This window comes from Hetaerina americana, unplaced genomic scaffold (genome assembly GCF_022747635.1).
Source record: "Hetaerina americana unplaced genomic scaffold, ioHetAmer1.1.p SCAF_14, whole genome shotgun sequence".
NCBI lineage: Eukaryota > Metazoa > Arthropoda > Insecta > Odonata > Calopterygidae > Hetaerina > Hetaerina americana.
Genome location: NW_027286514.1, coordinates 2,654,975 through 2,669,409, shown reverse-complemented (window position 1 = coordinate 2,669,409; position 14,435 = coordinate 2,654,975). Strand labels below are relative to the sequence as shown.

At 45.6% G+C, this 14,435-nt stretch overlaps 1 long non-coding RNA gene across 1 annotated transcript in view; it reads right to left on the bottom strand.

Annotated features, from left to right (window-relative positions):
- Window positions 1-14,435, bottom strand: part of LOC139686302 (uncharacterized) — a 186,207-nt gene that overhangs the window by 72,629 nt on the left and 99,143 nt on the right. Inside the window, exon 3 of the long non-coding RNA XR_011700362.1 lies at window positions 4,546-4,626. This is a non-coding gene — a long non-coding RNA (uncharacterized lncRNA). The remainder of the gene's footprint in view (window positions 1-4,545; window positions 4,627-14,435) is intronic.

Here is a 14,435-nt window from a genome sequence, read left to right as displayed (position 1 = left end):
GAATCCCTCCTCTCGATTTGAAATGGAGTGGGTTGGGGGGAACTCGCAAACAGAAGGCCACGGGGGAGGCATTCGGGAGGGCGAGCTCCCTGGAAACGGTTTGAAGCGTGGGCGGAGGCGGCCGCCAGGGGGGTGGAGGGGCGGGAAAGGCAAGGGGAGCAGAGGGGCTGGGTGGCCCGATGCCGCCCGCCGCTTCTTCTTGCACGGCGGCAGAGGAGCAGGCCGCACTGCCTTCCGGAGTTATCGGCTAGTCCGCATAGAGGTCCATTCATCTCCCGTAATGGGTTGCTTGTCCGTGGGAGGCTTAGGGAGGGACGGTCGTGGCTCTCTGGGGTGAGGAGGGTGCGGGAGCCACGCACACTCCGGTCCAGCCAACGCCCTATCAGCACTAATTGCCACCCTTCCTTTCTTTCTTCGAGTCCTGCTTCTTATTTACTCTCCGTCTCCTCCTTCCCCCCCTCTCTCTCTCTCCCTTCCGATCTTCATGGCCCTCCATATTCACTCGCCCAGTCATCCGCGTTCTCTCGGGTCTCTTTATCATTCTGCACGTTCCCAAAACCCTCGCTTGACGTACACGTCAGCCCGTCGGGTGACCGCAGGGGTCGGGACTTGGCCGGTAGTCGGTTTGAGAAGGGAGCATGGTTGAGAAAATAGAAATCCCCGGCCTTTAAGTGTGCTCTTGTCTTACTCGACCAAGTGCGACTTAAAAGTTAAGGAGCTAACGAGTACATTTATTCGAATCTAGAAGCGAAGAGTTCCACAAATTGAGCATTTCACCACGCCGACTACATTGGAAGGAACTAAATGGACATTTTTTTTGTCACCCAATTTGTTTCCCGCGGGCTCTCTCGACAGAATTAAGGAACTAGTCAAATCCGACAAGGTAATAGTTAAGGCTTCGAGTAATTAAATCGCATCCAAGTGCCAGATTAGGAGAGACTTTAGTTAGAAGAATTCTCTAATACATGGTATAGTGCATGTAGTGCACAGCACACGAAAACTGCATCACGCGATGGGCACGCGGATACTTCTACTTACTTTTATTCTACTTGCCTTTATTCTCCTCATTTACTCATTAATTGAGGGATTTACCTGATTATAATATGAATCAAGTACTTGATAAGTAGTAGTTTTTAGGGGAGGCGACCGACAGCTAAGGTCATTTGCGCCATAGGGGATGGACAGGAAAGGATGAAAGGGTGGAGAGAAACCCGGCGTCGGCATTAGCCTGCTCTTAACAAAAGGTGCTAAGAAGTACTTGATAAGCTAACTATATCCCTTTGTTTTGGAGAAAGAAAAATATCAGCACATTTTTTTGCATTCTGCAAAGGCTACACAAGGAAGTAATCATTTAACTATTTTTTTTTTCAACAGCTCATGAAAATAAACAAATGATTGATGTTTTGGAATCTTTACTACTGTAACCACGTTTTCATTTCTTCTGGTTTGACTAATTCATTTACCATATGGACTGCTACGATTAGACCCCGGCACAATTCTGCTGTATTCATCGATCAAACGGCCGTCCAAATAAAATGTTAACTAGAAGGTACTAAACCCACAAAAGAATTTTAGGCCAAAATAAATGCTCACCAATAAAACCACGGAACGAAGAACTTTCTACTAGCAGTGGCGAATGCGAAGAGCATATAGTATGCCGACGCATTAGAGAGTATGACGCACGCAGAGGGCTTAGGCGCTCGGTGGCAGCTTAGGAGTTGGTTGGGTGGCGATACGCCGGGGGTATGGGGTGAGCCGGCCGCTCGGAACACCTTCCTGTTCGCACCTCTAGGCGAGGGGCGATGGGAAAAACGGGTGGAGGTAGACGAGCAGGGGCAGAGACAAAGAGAGGGAGGGTAGGGTATATTAAGAGGTCAGATGATTGCAAAGAGGGCAGTGGCTTTTACAGGGATATGATATGGGAATGGTAACTGAATAGTGTCTATGCTGTTGCAAGCGTTCAACTTTCTCGCGGACCTGACCTCCAGCATAGGAAATGGGTGGGAAAGCTCATTGGGGAGATGAAGGGTGGAAAGGAAATGGGAATATAAAATGGGAGAGAGAGGCGCGTGGGGGATGAATAGGAGTAGGGGTTGAGTGGATTGCTTCGTTACTTCACGCAAGGTGGGAGAAGCAGGGATGAAGGGAGCTAGCCAATAATGCTAGCAGGGGTAAAGGTTTAACCGAGGTAGGGCGAGGAATCTATGACCATTGCGGCTTGGGCTCGCATTTCTTGCCTTACCTCAACTTAGCGTAATTCATTATGATGGAAATGTGCGCATGCGTGTAAAACAGACGCATGGTAAAAAGAAACGGATACGCACTTTACTGACTTCCCATTAAACAATGAAATAGGAAAAACCTTTATTATATTTTACAGGCATATAAAGTGTGTGTAATGTATGTATTGCAAATACTTCCTTTTCTCCATAACATGACTTGCAATATTGAACTGTTCTCAAATAAAAATGAATCCTTACAGCCATTGAATGATAATTCATCACTTTTACCGCGTGACTTTTTTCCTTAATAGAAATACTTGAAACAGCAATTACGATATACCCAGTCCGACTTGCATTTATTATTAATAATACAGGTAACCTCACAATACGTTTAGTATTGTGAGGTTACCTGTATTGTGAGGTTACCTGTATTGTGAGGTTACCTGTAAAATACTAAATGCTCGTTTTAGTCGCCGAAAAATGGCGATCACAATGTAAGTAAGGTTAGATGATACAAACAATATGGAAGACAAACTTTACGGTCATCTGCCATTACGGGCATTATTTTGAGATATACATCAAGTTTACTTGCAATTTCATGCCCATATACCTTCACCATAAGCCCAAGATGCCGAAAAGCATGGTTTAATTTAAATTTAGGCAGCTTTACATCACCTTCAATCAGTATTTGCGCGGTCACTAGTGTTAAAATGGCCGTTGGACAGGGTAGCCGATATTGCATTTCCAACCACAATGTTTCAGTGATAGAGACATTTGAAAGCTTCCTAAGCATTTTTTTGCAAAATGCCATGTTTCGAAATCGATAGCAAAACGTTTTCCATGCGTAAGAACTTTGTGAGCAAAAAATATAAATGCTGAGCGAGCATTATATTCCAAAGTCGGCTGTCAAGAGAAGATTTGGCTAGTTGCCATGGTGCTTCGAGACCCTATGGGTCGTCACGGGAAGGGAAACAGCGGGTGGCGATCGACGGCAGAAAATGAGGAAATAGCCACGGAGACTAACAGAGTGGACACGTATGCGGCGGTATCTGCGGGAACACGAGGGGGTTGAGATGCGGGGCCGGCGGGTGGGCGGAGGCGCTCGTGCAAACGAAAACTCGGGAGATAATGGGAGCCCCTTCCTCCATTATCCATCCCACGCGTACTTCGAGTAGAGCACATCGCGTCGGACTTACTGCGAAGAGGAGGAAAGCGTTCTTCCATTGCAGATTAAGGTCGGGTCTTTCGATCATAATTGTCGGCGTGCATTACCGTGCTTTTGATGTCAATGAGATTTTAACAAAAGAATCAGGAGTGTCTCCGCGGTCCTGAAATATATTTCTCCTATTTTATCTGGGTTGTGCAAACGACCGCTTTAGCATGGGGATCGAAGAAACAGGGGAAACAACCAATCGGATGTCGAGAGGGTCTTTCTAAGGCCTCTAACACGCTTCACATTTTGGTTGGACAGGCATTCTGATTTTTCCATTATTAGTTTCGACGCATTCGGAGATCCTCTGCCTTTCGACAAGAATGGATCGAGATAGAACGGGAAATTAGTAGTTTTGATAGAGAGAGAGAGTCCCAGAAGGTTTATTCTTGTCCTTTCTTAAGCTTTCTTCCACGGAACATACAGGAAATTCCGCTCACCTAAACATACTTTTGAGCGTCCTTCATTACTGAATGACGAATAATTCCATTCCTGATATTAATCAAACGTACAGAAACTGGAAACGCTATTTTTTATTATAGAGCTTGAAGTGAAACAATGTCAATTTAAAACACGACCTGGAGAAAGATTAGGTGAGGTGACGCCCACGAATAAAAACAAGGAACCAGAAACCTACTTCTTAACTGAAAATTATCACGAATTTTGCAAGCACAACGTGATTAAAACACTTGTTTAGGTTAAAGCTACAGTCATTTTATCATAGATATGTCTAGTTGAATTACGCAGGAGTGATTAAGACGCAGGAGTGATTAAAACACTGGCAAGCCCATTATGAGAGATTTATCTTATTTTAGAAAGGAAGAAATTCCATTCAAAGAGTAACAAAGCTATGCCAGTGAAATGAATAATAGCTATCAAAGAGTAACACAGACGGTAATAAAGCAGAGCATAGATTGAAATGGTGCAACCATCATTATACTAAAAATAATGAAATGGCGGAGATTCCGTCCCATTAAGCAGAAAAGGGGGAAATTCGAAGGCAGGACCGGGGCCTCATTATCCCTAACGATGGAGGGGGGAAGGCGTCCTTGGAATATCTTCTCAGAAGGGACGAGAGATATTGTCTCGGAAATAATCCTCGGCCAAACTCACCTTTCTGTTCCTATTTTGCTAAGGAAGCGATGGAAGAGGGTCGACAGCTGCTCATTCGATGCGCAAATCAAACGGGCATACCTGAAAAAGGAGAAAATCAGTAATGTAGCCAAGATGTTGGATAATATGTACATATCTTGGGGGCACACACCCCAAATAATTAAGACTCACGGCCTCTTTGAGGTGGAACATGATAAATTATTATTACTATCGGTGATCTACTGGTTAACGTAGGTTTTTCATGGACACAAGCTACCAAACGTTACAGTGAAAATTTCTTTACCTCTCATAACAAAACACAACTCGACATCCAACACAACAATAAACCCCTCTTCAACCCTGCATATTTTATTCCTCCCTACACTCCGTTCAACATCCCTACCATCTTCCGACCACTTCCTCGCTTGCCCAACATGCTCCCCTCTATCACACTCTTCAACGTCACATTACCAATACTCAACGCTCTGCATCCATTTTTCCTGCCTATTTTCTATATTTTTCCAACAATCCCCTCTCCTCCCCCACCATGCATAGCACTTCCTCGCTTGTTTTCCTATCAGTTCACATCACCTTCTTCATTTTTCTCTACACATACACACACATCTCAAAAGCTTCTAACAATGCACTTACAAGCAACCAAAAAAAAACAACCACTCGAGTCAAACAATCTAGGCACCGCAATATAATAGATGCGTTAATCGTCCGGGAGAGCGCTTTCAATTTGAAAGAACGCAGCCTTGGGTGACAACACAGCCCGACGGTTCACAGTGGCAACATCATAGATTCCGCTTCTGAGGGGATGGCATCCTTATTCTCTAGCGAGCGCGTGTACATTTACAAGTATACCCACTAAATTGAATGAGCGGTCGGAATATCAACGCGAAATACAAAGAACAACGGCGATAATCGCACGTGGCATCGGTAAGAGAGCAAAGATCGCTTCCTCCCCAATAGAAAAAAACTGCGAAACTGGCTACACATTAAGTAAAGGTAATTGTGCTACACATTAAGTAAAGGTAAATGCAGGGTCCGAGTGGGGAGGATGGATGAGGGCGGGAGAGAGGCCCACAGAATGAGAAGAGGGAGCCTCCTCATTTTGAAGCTCGCATCGGGAAGGCTGGGGGTCAAATTGCATCTCCTCGGCATGCGAATCGGCTGGCCCGCGGGGGATGATTCCGTGGGTGGGGGGCTGCGCGGGCGTGGGGCGCACGCGGTGCCGGGTCCACCTGTAGCGGTGGGGCGGGGACTCGCCGCGCCCGCGATCGGAGATTCTCACGCACGCGCGAAGCCGTGATCATCGAGGAGATGCGAATGCAGCATCCCTGCCCCCCCCCCTCTCTCGACCAGCTCCAAGGCACGTCAACCCCCGGCGGCCACGATAGTTGCGCAAGGGCAAAACATACGCCAGAGCCTAATTTCAGATTTGTCCCAAAAGTTTTATGACATTTTTACCCGGATAGGCGGGCAGACGGACGGGCGGCGTTTTCTATGGCTTGTTTCGAGGGAGGGAAGTCTCAGGAAAGGCTGTAGGCCGATGGCAGTTGGCTCCCAGCCTTTGCAGGGTGCGGATTGTTCGTTTGTGAAACCTCTCTAACGTGACCTCTTTACGCTGCGTAAAGAACCGGTATTGGTGCAGCGCTACCGCAGCAAATTTTGCGTGACACTGAGCAAAACCGGGATGGAGAGGCATGCCATGCTCAAAGCAGCTTATGGTGATAATGCCATTGATAGATAAGGTGTTTGGAATGGCACAAGTTATTTCGGGAGGGTAGAGAACATGCTGAAGACGCCGAAAGTTCAGGACGCCCTTCGACCTCAAAAAGTGACGAAACTCTGGCAAGAGTGAAGGCTTAGTTGGATAGGGATCGCCTATTAAATGTTCGCATCGTTTCTGATGACCTTGGCATCCCTAAAAGTGATGCGCATCGACTTGTGATCGAAAACATGGGCATGGAACTCGCACGCGGATCTGCCTAAAGAGAGCTTTTCGACCATGTGAGTGCGAATCCACTTTTTTTCAGCCCCACCAGGCTTATTCTTCCCCCGTCTCAAATCCGTAAGAACAGGGCGTCACCACGGCTCGGTGGAAGAGTTACAACAAGCTGTGCCGAGAAGACTGAGGAGCATTTCAGCCGCCACCTTCCATAAGGCGTACGGGGCGTGGAAAACCCGCTGACAGCTGTGTGTGGACGCACTAGAGAGATCCTCCAAAGACGCTTGAGTGAATGTGTCATTTCTGGGAATAACTTTTTCTCCAATCGACTCAGTCCTAGTACTTTTGGGACAGACCTTGTAAATTGACGTTGAGTGGAACACGAAGATGTGAGGGACAGATAGCAATAAGAAGAAGAGGAGGAATGACGAGGCCAATAGGACGAAAGCGACCATATGCCTGCAGTAATCTTGAATTAGGCGTCGTTAAGTGGCAATACTTTTGTCCAGTAAAAGAGAAGGATCTGATCAATACATGAAGCGGTGACCCGAGGAGAGGTAATGCCGCCGAGCAGCTCGATCTATTCTGGGAGACCCGATTTCCTGATTGGGGTTAATTACAATTGTCACTCTTACGTAGGGAGTTCAGAAAAGATTGGGAATGAGAGTAGCCTGCATTGAAGAATAACGTTTTTGGGCATAAAAACCATATAAAGACTGCCAAAATACTATTCAATCAAAAGACGAAGGAAACTAAAAGTTGAACACTTTTGGACGTCCCTCATTCTCTGTACATGAATACGGCAATGCAAAGCATCCTTTTAGTGCCCAATCACAACTGAGGTACTAAAGGTGCCAGATACGTCCACACACCTTCTCAACACTGGCAAGGAAGCTTTTTCTCTTAAATTCCATGTAAAATTAATTTCCGATTCGCTCGGAGTTAGGTGGAGATTGATTTTTAATCTAAAAGCAATCTGTGCGAATAGTGCGAACAAGTTACTCTCAAATACTGCCGTTTTCGACACAACGGAAGGATGAACCCAACCGACAGGTTTAATTTGTTTGGCTAGAGGGACCATTTTTTTGCTGACAAGGACGTTACGGGAAACCCGTTTACGTTTATTAGATAGACTTACTTCGGCTAATTATATCTGCTTTCCATCTTCCCCTGCAAGTCCCCTAGAGGGCTTGTGGCATGGGGAGGAAGCAATTTAACAGGGATACGCGATGATCATTCCTACGGGATTCAATCTCTACTTATCCCAGAAGTTGAGACAGCAGTAAAGAGTTGGGGATAGTATATGAATTTATTCAATAAATATTCCATTCCGAATAACCAATCATAAACCATTTCATTAGTGAGGACATTGCATTATTATGTCCTTCCTTACCAAAATGGTCAAAGTAGTAGTGAGGTAAGAAGAAGAGTTGCACTGGGTAAAGAGGCCTTCACAAGGAGGGGATTGATGATAGGGACTTTGAGTAAGGATGCTAAGATAAGACTCGTAAAAACTTCGATATGGAGCGTATATACGGCGCAGAAACGTGGTCATTGAAGCAGGTGGATTGACGTAGACTGGAGGCTTTTGAAATGTGGGTGTGGAGAAGAATGAGGAAGGTAAAATGGACAGAGAAGAAAACAAATGAGGAAGTACTTGGTATTGTGGGCGAGAAGAGGGGTTGGTTGGGAACAATCTTAAGGATGCAGGAAAAATGGATGAAGGGCGTGCTGATCGGCAGTGGGATGTTAAAGACTGCAATGGAGGGGAGAATGTTAGGCAAACGAGGAAAGGGCAGGAACAGGATAGAGATGTTGGACGGGAGGAAGGTGCACAGAGATGAAGAGGGACTTATTGTAGAGTAGGATGTTGGGTTTTTTTTTGTAAGGAGATATTTATTTGGTAGTAGTGTCCGTCCAATAACTAACTTAACCAGTCGATTACCTAATAATAGCCTTCGAAAAAACTCGTATTTGCACGAAATATAGCATAGATAAATACTCGTCAATAGCTTTGCTTAAGGCGAAATGATATTAAAAAATAATGAAGGTACTTAAATAAATCTTATGACTTCGAAATTTAGAGAATAACTGTGCCACCCATACTAGAATCAGTTTAAGACATAAGAAAATTCCATTGACACGAATATTCATTAAAATCTATTTAAAACACGTGACAGTGTAAAAGCCGATATACAGTCTTCTCAGTCTGCAGAAGTGTTACTACCCTCACCTAGGTTGGCAGCTCGGGGACCACTGACATTTTTTACGCAGCTCTGTAGCAAGTCCATGATTAAATATCCGTTTTAGGTGAATTTTTAAGGCAATTTATCTTTAAGAATCTTACCCTTTATTTGCGAACTGAAAAAAGTTATTCGATGGCACCCTTACGCGGGTGTTCCCATTTCCGATTCGAAGAACATGATATTCCTCCATCGTTGTCCATTGAGAAGCCGCCCAGCGCACCGCCACGCTACCTGAACATTTACTCTTGCCCACCGCAGCTCGTAAGTCCTACTTATCCCCGAAATTCAGCCGCATACCTCCCGCTTTTCGCTCCACGCTATCGGCTGTCCTCCACCTCCCATCCCCACTGCAAGAGGCACTATTTAAAAATCGCAATGCCTCAAGGCAGGGTACTTTTCGCGCGTCACCTGTTTGTGCAATCTCCCTCCGCGTACCCGACGGCCCTCCCTCCTTCCCTCGACCCCTTCGAGAGACCTGTGGCACTGCCCTCGCACTATCCGCACAATTCTCCATTGCCACTTGCGGAGGCGCACACGCACGCGGGTCGGCCATGTTGGATTTCATTTCCCTCCAACCCTATTCATTCACCCAACCCCTCCGCCCCCAAACTCGACCCTCCTGCCGACGCTATTTCAGTTCCTTTTGTTTTGACACCGCAATCAATTCATCTGGCAGCCATTTCCAGGAATGACAATAGGAAATTAATGAAACCATTTCTTTCGTCTTTAACAGAGGCGCACTTGCTCCCTTCCGAGGGCTTAAAAGGCATAACAACTGGTCTACGGAGCGAAGGGGAAGAATCCATTCTTCGGAAATTGTGGCGAAGCGTTATTATAACAGAAGGTCTCGACTGCGGATCTTCTTCGAGTTTCTCTTTGTCTCCCTAGTATGAAGCGGTCTGTTCACAATGGCTATGATAACTGGTGTTGGTAAAATTCTCCTACATACTGTTAAATGAAATTCCAGGATGGTTTCTTCCCCATGGACCAGTTCGTTTCCTATTCGTACAGGTTTCCTGTATAACAGTGAAAAGCACTTTCAAAACTGTAATTTTCAAGATTCATAAGCACGTCACCTTGAGAATTCAACGCAAAGAGTCGGCGACAATACATCCTGCTTCGTATACCTCGTAATTCAAAGATATTCTCATAAAACCTCAAGGCTATTCCCCGCATAGGCGAACGCATCGATAGCAAAAAATGATTATTTGGTAGAGGTAGGAAAGGGATGTTGAACGTAATGAAGATGGAGAGAATGTACGCAGAATTGAAGGACAGTTTATTGTAAGGTGGGGTTTGTCTCGTTAGGTAAGGCTAATACATGTAGGGCTGAACAGCCTGTGTCCATCCAAAGCCTACGTTAAACGGTGGGACTACTAAATAACGATCATTTAATTGCTGCTTTAAGTGTTACTTAAGCTCACGACGAAATAAATGAATTGACAAAGATGTAACATGAAATAAGAAATTTTAAATCATGCCAGTGTAGACCGTTGGATCAACAAATCTAAGAGACAAGGAGATGAGCATTGAGTCGGGGAAAACTTACACAACGGCTGCTTGGAATCAAGTAAGAACTCGGAAAACTACGGCCGATATCTTAACGAATTAAGCTTCACATAAGGGACTCATCAATCATGTTGGGGGGGGGGGGGGAGGGAAGTTGGGTAGCTAAACGACATTTTCACCAAGAAGTAAACATACCCTACCAGCGGAACTACTATGCTGAACTAATGTCAATCAAGCGTTACCTTTTCAAAGTGCTGACACTATTCATTTTTGGGTAATTTCCCGTCCTTATTTAAGCATTCTCTCATTAAATGCATTTAATTATTTCTGAATTTAGTTTTTTTAATGAAAGCAACAGGCATACCCCTAAGGTACAAGAACCAAATCAAAGCATGCCTTTAACACGCGTACTAGCAAGGTAGGTACTATATGATGCGCAAGACATATGGTTATGTCATGAAAGGTGAGAGCAAGGTTTCAATTAAAGCGAATTAAATATTTAGTTTTAGGAACTACATACAGGTAATAGTTTGCATTATGGATCAACTTTCATGGAGCTGCCACCAACCTATGGAGAATTAATCAGATGTGGATGAATTATAATGTCTTGACCAAATTGAAGTTAAAATAAAGGTTTCGACCAAATAACGTCCTACTTCTTTTTTTTTAACAGAAGTATTTAATATAAAATGAGATAGTTACAGAAACACGATATTTAATATAAGTAGGGTAATATACGATATTAAAAGTAGGATATTGAAACAGAGCAGACATCGGGGGACATTAACACAAAAAAACTTAGCGGAGGCCCAGCGCTAGCCCTAACATTAGATGTCCGCAAAATAAAACAATCCAAAGAATAGCATTACATACCATCCGGATGCAGAAATTAGGCTTAAAACCGTATCTACTGGAACAGAAGTCGTTAAAAATGCACAAGTGATCCCATAGACTCTGCCTGGTGACGGAAGGCACTAAAAATCCCGAGAACTGAAACACTTGGACGAGATCAATGTACTACGCCTCCCGCTTTGCTTTTAGCACTAGCGATACGATGCACATTCTGCCAAGTTGTGTGGGAAACGGGGGGGGGGCAGAGTAGGAGGGAGGGGGGAGTGAGTGAGTCGTCCAAGGCGCCGTTGCAGAAAAAGCTGAGAAAGCGAAAAAGAAAATGTGTGAGAAGACGAGCATTAGGAAAGAAATCGACATCGGAGAAGGGGAGAATGACGAACTTGCTGGAGTCCTTATGTGACAGTGAAGAACCTCGCGTTAATGCGGCGATAATTCACATCCCAGCACTGTTGCTATCGTTTTTTTACCGCATTCCGTACACTGCAGATCTATTTTTTTTATTTCCACGGCACGCAGACAGGAATGCAATATGCGCAGAAAAAAAAACTATTTCCTGTTGGCTGTGCTGCTCAAGGGAGTGGTTGTCGAAATAACCAAGAGCGCAATAGTTCATAAGTCCACGCGAGGGGAAGCCATTTATAATAAAAACTTCTACAGAAAAACCTTGCTCAATGCAAATACGGTAAGAAGGTCATTTCCTTAAAATGCAATTAGATTTTGAAGAAGAGACAACTGTATTGGTTACTGTCCTGTTACGGTTTAATATCTGCGTGGGGTTCATATGAAACTTCCAGAATCCTGGTAAGGCTGGACATTTGTTCATTAACACTTGGTACACACCGCACAGGTTACGCTAAACATCACTGAGGCTGTGTGGTTGGACCACAGTTTCAGAAACGTCTTTCACCACCGAATTCAGGGGGAGGATCTTTTGGACGAAAGTTTTACTTAAGTTATTTCTCATATTCTAAAGTAATAAAATTAATTCCTCAAGTGCATTATGTCCGTTTCCATTAAAAAATCGATATTATAGCTTTCAGATTTGACCCTTCCATCAACATTCGCGGGTTCACTAGGGTAACGAACTTCTGTCTTTGACAAAACCTTTGATAGATCACCCATACAACTTGTTTCCCGTGAACTATAGGCATGCGTTATATTTAACGTAGCGACTGTATGCAGCACTCGTAATGTTAAATATAACAAAAGCCGTAATCGAGGAAATCCGAGCTAATGAGTCACGGCTCATTGAACCAAAAATAAACTACGCTGATATTGAATAAAGAAACGCCATAGAAGTAAATTATGAATCAAAAGAGCGCAATTAACAGTTTGATACGCATATATTTTTTCCGCAGTTCTTGCAAGCTTACTCTGATTGCAATTTTAACATCCGCTAGATGCCATTTTCGACTTGAAATACTCACATAGCAGTAAAGATTGCGGGTAAGTAGACTAATATGAGTTCGCCAAAAACACTTCTTTCCTTAAAGGCTCATCCACTAGTTGTGAATGCAAATTAGCCATAGGTGACCCAAATCAGTCGCGGATCTCGGCGATGATTTTATATTTACGCTCAAAAAGAAACTTGATCAATTCTCATGGTTTTCCGCCGAACACTGCGGCGAGAGAATGAATGATAGAGTAACGTTACACTACTAAGACATCATCTTGAAGTTATTCTTGAACAAAATCATTATTTGTAATCAGCGAGGCAGTGTACGTACGTTGCCAAGATGACTACGGATATCGATCAAATATTGACTCAAATGATATTTTTGCCGAAAGAGCAGCAGATGTTTTGTGCGATCGTTTAAATACTACATTCAGGTACAGCCCTTTTTCTACGTACCACAGGGCAGCCAAAAATGTGTACGGCATAGATTTGTGAACGACTCGAAAACACAGAAGCGCACAATGGAATGAAATGCCGAGAATATGAGATTGAAAACCACGCAATGGTGATAAATAAGCCCTCGTGAAATCCTTTCCATTACAACAGCCTTTGTTAAGCCTTTATTTTCCCGGCCAAGCACCACCCTCGGGACTACGACCACACTCCCGGCAACAGATCGACTCGCCAACGGTCACGGCGGAGCGGTGGAAACAAATGACATACGAGCCGCGGTGGGGGGAGAGAAATATGCACGGGAGGGGGTGAGGGAGGCGGAGGAGGGGAGAGGATGGAGTGGGTGGGGAGAGGAGGCGAAACGGAGCGAAGGAAGGGCGGCGAATGTGGAAGAGGAATTGGAGGCTTGGACGATGGGAGATAGAGACGGAGGGAGATAGACAAGAGTATGCAAAAACATAAGGGGGGGAGTGTGAGAATCGGAGGAGGGGGCAAGTGCGTGCGTGAATAACATGAGGAAAATTCATAAGTTGACGGGAAAAGGAGGGAGGGTTTTTGCGAGTAGGGACTCGGTGGATATCAGGGCGGCATCGGGGGCAAGAGACAGCGGCGTTAGGGGGGCCGGAGGGGGAGAAGGGGGAGCGCGGGAGGGGAAAGGGGGAGGGGTGCGCTGGAGAGCGAACGGGGTGGAGTGAAGCAGAGGAGATGGGAGGAGCCAAGGGCCCGAGGGGGCGGGGCCGGCCGGCTCCCATTGGTCAACGGCGCTCCAAAAGGGGGGGAGGGAGGGGAGGTGTGGCGGAAGGGGGATGCGAATTGCGGAGGGGAGGCGATGAGGAAAGAGGGTCGGGTGTGAGCGGAAGGGTGCACGAAGGGGGGAGGGGGTCCCCACTATAGGAGGTGGAGGGGGGAGGCGATGGATTTAGGGGGAGAGGAGGGAGGGGCCGCTCGAGTCGCTCGCTGTCGGCCGCAAATGTTGAAGCCGTCCGTCCGTCCCTTCGCTATTGCAGACTCCGCTCGCCCCCCGAACCCTTACCGGTGCCCCCTCTCGGTCCGCGCTCGTGGTCGGCTGCAGCAGGGAGGACACCGGGGCGATTAAACCCTTACATGAAAATTTCCTCTGCTTTTCACGAAAAAAATACATTTCGGAAACACACTCTTGCTTTCCCGAGCCGCTTGCAGTCAGTCAGTCTTCTATGACCCTCAATTTGGTTAGGCGGTGAGTTTTCTCGGATCTTGGCGTCCCTAAACAGCTGCCCACGGACGAGGCGAGAAGAAGATTCAAGCAGCACCATGCGGGAGTCACCTCCGGGTTACCTCGAAGAGCTTCGCCCCCCATTAAGGTTCACGCACCCATCGGGTGAACGACGAAAGGGACTTGGGCGAGTTAGTTCATCGGCGGAAATTTCCGGCAAGTAGATTTTAAGCAGTGACGGTTCGATTCCAGCGTATCCTGGCGATTTCGAAACGCCGTCTGTGCACGGTGTATTCTATTCTCTCGATT